The 10,907-nt window shown below is 37.6% G+C and overlaps 1 pseudogene; it reads left to right on the top strand.

Moving 5' to 3' along the window:
• The first annotated feature begins 1,656 nt into the window (after window positions 1-1,656).
• LOC111389986 lies at window positions 1,657-9,321 on the top strand (annotated as a pseudogene).
• Window positions 9,322-10,907: the final 1,586 nt, after the last annotated feature.

The following is a 10,907-nucleotide window of genomic DNA, read 5'->3' as shown; positions in this document are numbered from 1 at the left end:
TTTAAAGACCCAACCTTAATTTTTGGGCAAAGAAGATGTGCAAACGGAGCAATCAAGATACCGTTTAAGTAATTCAATAACTTCAAGATTCGTCGTCTTTTTCTTCAATTATAAAAAAATCGATTGATGTTCTACAAAATAATTATGATTTCTTGTAATTTTGTAATGTTAAATTTTTATTTATTAAGAAATAGATGAACCTTGTTGTGAATTTTTTTATCTAATTTTCATATTTTGATGTCCAATATGTGTTTGTTCTTGAATATTTGTTATGGGACTTAATTCTTTTCAATTAATAGTTAATTAACTATTAATTGAATTGTTATGTGATTTATATAGTTATCAAGAGAGATAATATGATGGATAGCATATAATAACAATCGCTGTGAGATCCGATAAAAGATAGAGATATATTCATATGTCTTGCATAATTTCAATAGATGTTTTAACGTTTTAATGCTTGATTTCATGTTCGCATCTTTCAAAAGGTATATGAAAGTTGGATAAGATAATAATTCTAAATTCTACTCAAGAAAGATATTAAATAATTTAGAAACATTGATCAACAAGAATACATACATATTATCATGATATTAAATTGCATTAAATTAAAGTAACGAGAGAAATTCAAAGTCTTAAACATTCAACCTACCTTTTACAGAAACCTTCATAATTTGTGGATTATAATAATTAGTTTAATTATCTAAATAAGCATAGAATTGACAATAGAAACTTGGTAATTCGATTAGGGTTAATTTTAATTGACACTAGACTAAATACATAATCTCCATAAGACAATACTTTATTCATCACTTTATCACTCGTCCATAATATTGTGCACTTGTGTGATTTCATACGATCAATTATTAGTTAAAAAGCATCGAATGTTTAGAAATTGTGGAGTTACAATTAGATTAAAATGAGAGGCCTAAAATAACTAAGCTTTCGAACTCAAATTAGGATGATAAAATTTAGTTTTTGTTGTTACGGTAAAAATGAATATGTGAGACAAAAAAAAATAAAAAATAAAAACTTTCCCATTTTAAAAACATGGAACATGGATGGATATAATATGTGAAGCCCTATTTAAAACCTAAGTAGAGAAGGCCTTTGATGGAGGAGACCGTTTAAAAAGGATATATTTGACATTTCATTCCTCATTATGTAAATGGCCTTTAAACAAGAAAATTTAAAGAGAGGGGCTTTTTCATTTTCATCTTAAAAATAAGGACGGAAGTAAAATTTCTCCAATGAAATTATGTTTTAGTTTTGGTGATTGACATTTCCTTTTGTACTTATTTATTGCTTTGTTTGATAATATGTTTCAAAGAAAGGTTAAAATTTGCTACTTATTTGAAATTGACCATTCTGCTCGCCAAGTCGATTTCCAGTGACTGGATATGGCTTGGGATATTGTAACGACATAACAGTGGTTTATGCCTTCTCTTTTTTGAAGCTTATATCTCTGCTTTTGTACAAAATTGAGGAAAATGTATGAAGAAAAATTAATTATGTTTTTCTTCGTATGATTTATCATAGTGTGTTCATTGAAATTTGAGTAACACACTGGTGATAGTAATCGAGCCATCACAAAAAAGAATCAAAACTAAAACTGGTTCAAGAAATGGGAATAATTGCTGATATTTTGTGGGTTTAATGGAAATAATTGCTGATATTTTTAAGAAGGGAGAAAAAGGAAAATGGGGAAATGCTGAGTCGGCGAAACACAGGCCGTTTGTTTCCCAATAATCCTCATGTTCTTGCACACCCTTTTTATTCAGCATTTTGATATAGTTTTATGTTTTGTTACAATTATTTTACAGGTCTTGAAACAACTTAGTGGACAGGGCCCTGTTTTCTGCAAAGGTATTCTTGAATTGTTGCTTAGATATTTTTATTCATTATGCTCTTTTTAATTTTTTGGAACGAATTATTCTGTTTTCTATTAAATTAACTTTAGAACTGATATAAACGAGTTCTTCTGTCATTGGCATTTTCTTTTTAAATTTCTTTAAAGGAAATTCGATAATGGTTGTACTTGTCTTTTGCTATTATAGTTTGAAAATTGTTTACTTTGTATTGGTAGTTTGGTATTATGCTATTAGCCAAACAGATAATGTATGTTTTGATGTTATTGTTTGATCAAGTTCTTTGAAAATTTGATTACTTGAAATGGAGTTAGTCTCTTGTTAACCTTCCAAAGGTGAATTTAGGATATCTATGTCTATTGAGCATTCTCTTTTTTTGTAACCTTTCCTATTTTTCATTTCTGAAGTAAATGAAAAAGAGGAATTACCTGCTGTGCAAGGTAGTGAGAGCAAATGACCGAACTTTTCTTTAAGATTTCTTGAGGTCTCACGTCATTAGTAAACAGTTAACAACTTTGTACATATACAGACCAATCTTGTTGATCATCACATTTTGATAGTGCATATGGCTTCTTTCTTTTTCTCATTGTGGGCATTGTGATGATGTATTTTTTGCAATCTATCTTCATCATTCAATGGAGCTATGTAAAACCTGGGTAGAGCAGGCATTTGATGGGGCAGACCATTTTAAAAGGGATATACCTGACATTTCATTACTCGTTAAAATAAATAAATTTAAGAGGGCCTTTTGGATTTCTATCTTAAAAAATAAGGGCTGAAGAAATGTTCTATTTTTGGTTGACTGACATATCCTCCTGATCAAAATTTTAATTGTCGATTGCTTGGTATAATAATATGGTTCATAAAAAGTTTAAAATATGCTTCTCATTTGAAATTCTTGATTTCCTATGAGTGGATATTGCTTGGGATGAGTAAGGACAGAACAGTGGTTCATGTCTTTTCTTAATAGAAGATTATCTCTCTGCTTTTATACATAATTTAGGAAAATGTGTGAAGAAAAAAATTTGAGTTATAATTGTTTTTCTTCTTTTGTTGACAGCAAGGAATACTGTTAGGTCCTTTGGAATCAGGCATAATGAAAAGATTGTGTGCTATGTTACAGACTTATAGTCAGGGGTGACAGGGCAACGCTACTCCTTGAATGTGGATTGAAGGTTAAGGAATATGAACTGTTGAGGAGGAACTGCAGCGTGACTGGTTGTTTTCGCATTGGCATTCAGTAACACATTGATCTAGGGATCAAGTAAGTGGATTAATTCTACAAGATGAATCTATGAAACGCTTTTGGTTCATGCCGAAACTTTTTGATGCTATTGAATTCGTACAAATTCTTCTATATTTATTTGAATTCTTTGTTACTATTACCATGGATTTGTGATGTTTTTAACTGTCATGTGATCATTACAATTTTTCTTAGCATGTTTGTGATGCATCGAGATATATTTGTATATTTATTTGGATTAGAACATCTGACTTCATATTCTACAGCCCCCTGTCCACACCCCATGTATGCAATGATGCAGAATCTAAATTGCATTAAATCGTTAGTTGCTTTGAATTTCAACTTCATGTGGATAATTAGGTGGCTTGCTGTTTCTTATCATCAGATCTTTTTGCAGATTCCCAAAAACCTTTTTTGTTAGTAGATACTGTGTTTCGTTGGCTCGTTGCACTGTGTTATTTACACAAGCTTTGATAGATTCCAACTTGTAAAAATTACCAAGTGCCAGGGAAAATGAGAAAAATAACACAGGAAATGAAAAGAAATGCTGAATTGATGTCTGGAACTGGAATTACAAGGAAATGTAAAGGAAAAGAACAAGTGACCGATTGAGAGGACTGAGACTCTCCCTAACTGACCCACTCACTGAATTCTTGATATCTTCATCTATCCATCTTATTCTATTTATAGGCCCTTGTAACAGATTTTTGGCCACCTCACACCCCCACCTAACAGAATTAGTTACTGCCTCTCCTCTTGTTCCTTCTAGAATATGTATACTGAATTGGAGGCTTATCAATTACCCCGCCCAATTCAGTCACCTTGTCCTCAACGTGAAAGGCCGAAAATTGTTGATTAATGAGGTTGAATGGCTCCCAAGTAGCTTCCAATGGAGATAGGCCCTTCTTCTGATTAACACTTCCAAGCAGTCTGTTGTCCCCAACGAAGCAGTCCTGACTCCCAACACAGTTTCTGGTTCAACCATTAACTCCCAGTCCACTCCCAAATTATCAGGCAACATAGAAGGTAGATGATGTTCTCCTACCGCCCTTCGCAACTACAAAACATGAAATACAGGATGAATACGGGTACCAGGTGGCAGCTCCAACCTGTAAGCAACTTTCCCCACTTTAGCTAAAATCTCAAACGGCCCATAGTACCGTGGTGCAAGTTTCTCGTTGCTGCGTTGTGCCAACGATTTGTGGCGATAGGGTCACATTTTCAAGTAGACCTTATCACCAGCTGAGAACTCAACCTCCCTCCTATGTTTATCAGCTGAACTTTTCATCTGTTGCTGTGCCTGGCTCAAATGCAGCTTTAGCTCATCCAAAAGTTTATCCCTTTCGGCCAATTGCTGATCCAATGATGATACAGGTGTCGACCCCTTTTCAAACCGTATTAGAGGCAGAGGCTCTCGTCCATAAACTATGTGGAATGGGGTGAGTTGTGCAAACACATGAAATGATGTGTTGTAAGATAGTTCAGCCCATGGAAGGAAATGGAACCACTCTTTCAGTCGAGCTGAAGTAAAACACCATAGGTATGTCTCTATCCCTCTATTCACCACCTCTGTTTGGCCATCAGTTTGGGGATGATAGGCTAAACTAAACTTCAATTTAGTCCCCTGTAAACGGAATAGCTTACTCCAAAATTTGCTCATAAATACCTTATCCCTGTCAGTTATGATTGAGTTTGGTGTCCCATGCAAGCGAACCACCTCTTTGATAAACATGGCAGCCACGGTCGGAGCTGTGAAAGGATGTTTTAAGCCGATGAAGTGGCCGTATTTGCTTAGGCGGTCGACCACTACCAGTATTGAATCGATCCCCTCTGACTTTGGTAACCCTTCTATGAAATCCATGGAGATGTCCTCCCATACCTTCTCTGGTATAGGCAGAGGTTGTAGCAGTCCTGCAGGTGCTAATGTGGAGTACTTGTGCTGTTGACAAACTTCGCAAGCAGCCACATAGTTTCTAATATCCTTCTTCATACCATTCCAATAAAAAGTCTCGACTATCCTCTTGTAAGTCTTAAGGAATCCCCCATGGCCGCCCATTTTACTATCATGGCCTTCTTGTAATGCTAACAAAATAATTGGAGAACCTTTAGGTAGGGTGATCCTGTCCTTATACAATAAAGCCCCACTTACTATAGCAAATCCCGGACAGGAAAAAGGGTCCACCCCTATGGCTGATATGATTCGGCCTAGTTCAGGATCTTCTTTCTCTGCTTTTATCACCTCCTCTAATTGTACTATGTTCGGTATACTAAGGGCCATCAGTGTGGCTACTGTTCCCCTTCTAGATAAGGCATTTGCGGCTTTGTTTTCCAATCCTGGCTTGTATTCAATATCCAAATCGAAACCCAACAATTTAGATAACCACTTCTGATATTCCACATTTACTAAGCGCTGTTCGAGTAGGAATTTAAGACTTTTTTGGTCTGTTCTAAACATAAAATGCCTTCCCAGCAAATAATGCCTCCACTTTTGCACTGCCAGTATGATAGCCATGAGCTCCCTCTCATATATCGATTTATTTTGACTCCTTTGGGGTAGCACCTGATTGAAATAGGCAATTGGTCTCTGATTTTGCATCAAGACAGCCCCTATCCCATGTCCAGAAGCATCAGTCTCAAGTACAAAGGGCTACAAGAAATCTGGAAGAGCCAAGATTGGTACAGTTGTCATTGCCTCCTTCAGTTTTGCGAAGGCCGATTCTGCAGCTTCATTCTACCTGAAACAGTCCTTCTTTAGTAGTTGAGTTAGCGGCCAGGCTATCTTCCCATAGGACTCCACAAACCGTCGATAATATCCGGTCAACCCCAAGAATCCCCTCAGTTCTTTAAGTATCTGCGGACGTGGCCAATCCCTTATTGCTGACAACTTGGATTCATCTGGTGCCACCCCCTTTGCTGATATAATGTGGCCAAGATACTCTATCTCCTCTTGCCCAAATAGGCATTTCTTTCTGTTAGCAAAGAGTTGGTGCTCTACTAGAGTCTGCAGGACCTTTCGTAAATGATCTTGGTGCTCCTCCTTTGTACGACTATAAACAAGAATGTCGTCAAAAAATACTAGCACATACTTCCGGAGCTGTTCTCTGAAAATTGAGTTTATCAATGATTGAAAGGTGGCTGGTGCGTTAGTCAAGCCGAAGGGCATGACTAGAAACTCATAATGGCCTTCATGAGTTCAGAAGGCTGTTTTTGGGACATCCTCGGCCTTCACCCGTATCTGATGATAACCAGATTTGAGATCGATTTTTGAGAACACCGTAGCTCCATTCAATTCGTCAAGCAATTCATCGATGACTGGGATTGAGAACTTGTCTGGGACGGTGACTTTGTTCAATGCTCTATAATCCACACAAAATCTCCAACTCGCATCTTTCTTCCGTACTAACAGCACAGGACTTGAAAAAGGACTAGTGCTATGTTGGATGATTCCAGCTGCTAACATCTCCTTAACTAGCTGCTCTATTTCATTTTTCTGGAAGTGGGGATAGCGATACGGTCTTACACTCACTGGTCCCGCCCCTGGTTTCAAATTAATTGCATGATCCTGAAGTCTCTTACGAGACAGTTGAGTGAATTCCTCGAATACTACTGTGAACTCCTCCAGAATCTCTGCAAAAAACCTCGGGGGGCTAGGCGGGACGGACTGGTGACTGACGGTGATGCTTCCAAATTCCAGTAGAAGCCCTTTCCCCTGTTCCTTAAAAGTTTTCCATATCATTTCAATGAAACGGGCATCTTACTCGGGCTGGGATCCCCCTACAGGGTTACTTTGATCTCCCCGACGTCAAAGGACATGGTTAGAGTATCCCAGTCCACCTGCATTTTGCCTAGTGTCCTCAACCACTGCATTCCCAGAATGATATCCGAGCTGCCCAGCTCAAGAGGTAAGAAGTCCTCTTCTATCAACAGCCCCGGCAATTTCAGAGGTACTTGTCGGCATATACCGTCCCCTTTTACTGTTAAGCCCGTCCCCATGACTACCCCATAGTTTGCGGTGCCTGTCAATGGAAATCCCATCTGTTGGACAAAGTCTGCTGAAATAAAATTGTAGGAAGCACCACCGTCAACCAAAACTATCACTTCCTTTTGGCCGAGCATCCCTTTTAGCTTCATAGTACCTGGGGTGGTTAGCCCAACGACTGAGTTGATCGACAACTCTACAGGCTGTCCCAGACCGGGGGTCACTTCTGTAGCATAAACTGACTCACCGGCATTTGGCTCACCTTCGCTGGCCATGGCGGTGTCGGGTTCCTCATCATTGACTTCCATTTCCCGAATTACCAAAACCTGCAGCTCCTTATTCTTGCACCTATGGCCAATGGTAAATCTGTCATCACAACGATAACAGAGGCCTATCTCCCTCTTGGCCTATATTTCAGCGTCGGTCAGCCGTTTGTAGGGAATCGATGATTTGGGGAAAGAATTTGGGTGGTTTGGGGGGATGTTCAGAGGAACCGTAGTGTGTATTTGGGAGTGATGGGTGTGGGTCGGGTTCTTGAAGGATGATTGTGGTGGATTTGGGTTATGGAAGGGGATACTCTTTGGTTTAATAGGTCCAGCATTCCAGTGGGCTTGTTTAGTTACCATGTTTCGGTCCTCCACCATTTGGGCCACTTCCATTAGCTGCTCCAGGCCCAAGGGCCTTAACAACAGAACCTCAGCCCTGATATCTGGGTTTAACCCATTAAGGAAGCTGCATGTCAACACTTCCTCTGATATTCCCACTAACGGGGAAGCTAACGTCTCAAATTGCCGGCTGTAGTCACGAACGATGGAGCGTTACCCTAGGGATAAAAACTGAGCACACAGGGACCCCTCTTGAGAAGGTCGGAATCGACGCAGTAGCCGGATCTTCAACTCCTCCCAGCTATTCATAGCTAGACGCTTCTCCTCCCATTTGAACCAGGCTAGGGCTTCGTTGTTGAAGCATACCACAGCTGCCTCGACTTTCTCTTCTTCAGTCAATCGGTTGAGGGTGAAGTATCTTTCCACCCGAAACACCCACCCATCCGGATCATCCCCATCAAACACGGGCATCTCCAAACGTCGCACTCGCGGTTCCCCCCTCCAGTCACCTCCTGTTCCTCCGCCAGTACCTTGACTAAGGTCTTGCCGGAGTTGAGATATTCCCGAATCTGCAGTTTCTGTTGGTGATTTTTCGGAAGCCATCCCTTTCTCCTTTCGTCCCCTTTCCTGATTATCCCATGTTTTCATTAATAATTCAAATTTCTCCAACATCCTTGCATGCATTACTTTGAACTCAGATCTCATGGACTCAAGACCTGTCTGCAGCTCTTGATGATGGATTGCTACTTTCTGTTCCCCCCACTCGTTCTACAAGTGTCATGCTTATGGTCAAGGGTGCTCTGATACCAATTTGATAGATTCCAACCTATAAAAATTACCCAAGTGCCACGAAAAACGAGAAAAATAACACAGGAAATGAAAAGAAATGCTGAATTGATGTCTGGAACTGGAATTACAAGGATATGTAAAGGAAAAGAACAAGTGACCGATTGAGAGGACTGAGACTCTCCCTAACTGACCCACTCACTGAATTCTTGATATCTTCATCTATCCATCTTATTCTATTTATAGGCCCTTGTAACAGATTTTTGGCCACCTCACATCCCCACCTAACAGAATTAGTTACTGCCTCTCCTCTTGTTCCTTCTAGAATATGTATACGGAATTGGAGGCTTATCAATACTGTGTTTCGTTGGCTCGTTGGAATGTGTTATTACACAAGTTTCCACCAAAATTGATTTGTTAAAATAGATTCACAAGGATAATCAGCTATATTATTATCAAAGGCACCTTAGAAAAGATTGTTTATAAGTTCATTTACATTAGGTTATTCAATTTTCTTTCTAGGTACGACCTATATACTGGTATTTATGGTATGGATTTTCTACGTTGTATTGGAGCCCTGGTTATCATGTGGGACATTGTCGTAGATGCAAGTATCGTGTTGAAATCCCACACAGGGTAGCAAAGTAGGACAGAATGAAGTGGGTCTAGGTGAAAAATGTAGGGTGTCTCCTCAATACATCCTCCAATATTGCGACTTAGTTTGAGAGCACCATTCGGCTATCCCCACCAAGGCTCATAAAATTTTATGCATTCTGTAGATCAAGATCAGTAACATTTGAGGTCAAAGTTTTGGAGAAGTGCAGTGATGTGTTTTGCTGATATTTTTTTCTGATTCAAATTTTTCTCTTTTCATGAGATGAATTTCTATGACTTATCATATTGATATTGTTTTCTCTATTGATACTGTTTTTTCTCTAGAAACCACCATAATAACGAGTATTTATTTATGCTAAAAGGAAAACAACATACAAGTTAGAGAAATTTAACGAGTCTAACACGAGACCTATAATTAAAGATAAAAAAAGCCGTCACTAAAAATCATGTGTTCTAGAAATGCTTTGCTTCATCATACTTTGAGTTTGATAATCACCAGACTCTTCGTAAATAACTGGTTTTCATAGGACAAGTTTTTTTTTTCCTTGTTGTAGAAATAACTTATAGGCAATACTAAAAAACTTCTTTTGAACTTGCAAGCGCTTAGCTAAAGAATTAAAATTTAGAGTTATTTGTAATCATAAAACCTTTCTTCTATAAAATGAAAATTTAAAGCCATATTTTGCCTTACGTAACATAAAAGTTTTGATGAGATTCAAATTTTAGCTACTTCTATTTTTTCTTAAAATATCTACTTCTTTATAAATTAGTGAAGAAAGAAATCTCAAAATTCGAGTTCTGAGTAAAAATGCGGGGTATTGGTAAACAATGCAGTCTTTAAAATTTAAATAATTCTTTTGGATTATTTGTAGAATGTTGCTTTCATTCATGGAAAAACTTTCACAAATTCCACAATGAAGAAAAGAAAAATCAACACACCCAATTGATTTCTCAAGTTTGATAGTCAACCAAATTTTGTTTTATTATTGGAAGAAGAGGAGTCAATGATTAATGGAGTGATAAGCACCACTCCCTTCAGGTGAAATCTACGTGAAAATATAGGGTATTGATGGACAATGAAGCCTCTAAAAGTTAAATAATTCTTTTGGATTATTTTATGATTGAAACTTTCATTCGTGGAAAAACTTCCACAATTTTCACAATGAAGAAAAACTTTCACAATTTCCACAATGAAGAAAGAAAAATATATGCACACAATGAATTTCTTGAATTTGGTATTCAAGCAAAATTTGATATATTTTTGGAAAGAATGGAGTCCACGATTAACGGAGCAATAAGCAGCACTCCTTTAAGCTGAAATCTACGTGAGAATATGAGGTATTGGTGGACAATAAAGTCTTTAAAAGTTAAATAATTCTTTTTAACTATTTATAGAATGCAATTTTCATTCGTTGAAAAACTTCCACAATTTTCATAATGAAGAAAGAATAATATATGTACCCAATGATTTCTCGAGTTTGGTAGTCAGGCAAATTTTATTTTATTTTTGGAAAGAAGTGGAGTTCAAGATTAATGGAGCGATAAGCACCACTCCTAAAAGATGAAATCTACGTGAAAATGTGGGATATCGATGGACAATGAAATATCTAAATGTTAAATAATTCTTTTGGATTATTTAAAGTACGTATCTTTCATTTGTGGAAGAACATCCACAATTTCCGCAATGAGTAATAACTTCCACAATATCCACAATGAAGAAAAACTTCCATAATTTCCAAAATGAAGAAAGGAAAAATCCATGCACCCAATGGATTTCCCGAGTTTGGTAGTTAGGCATATTTTATTTTATT

The sequence above is a fragment of the Olea europaea genome, unplaced genomic scaffold (assembly GCF_002742605.1).
Source record: "Olea europaea var. sylvestris unplaced genomic scaffold, O_europaea_v1 scaffold636, whole genome shotgun sequence".
NCBI lineage: Eukaryota > Viridiplantae > Streptophyta > Magnoliopsida > Lamiales > Oleaceae > Olea > Olea europaea.
Note: the sequence above shows the minus strand (reverse complement) of the source record. Positions and strands in the feature narration are given on the sequence as shown.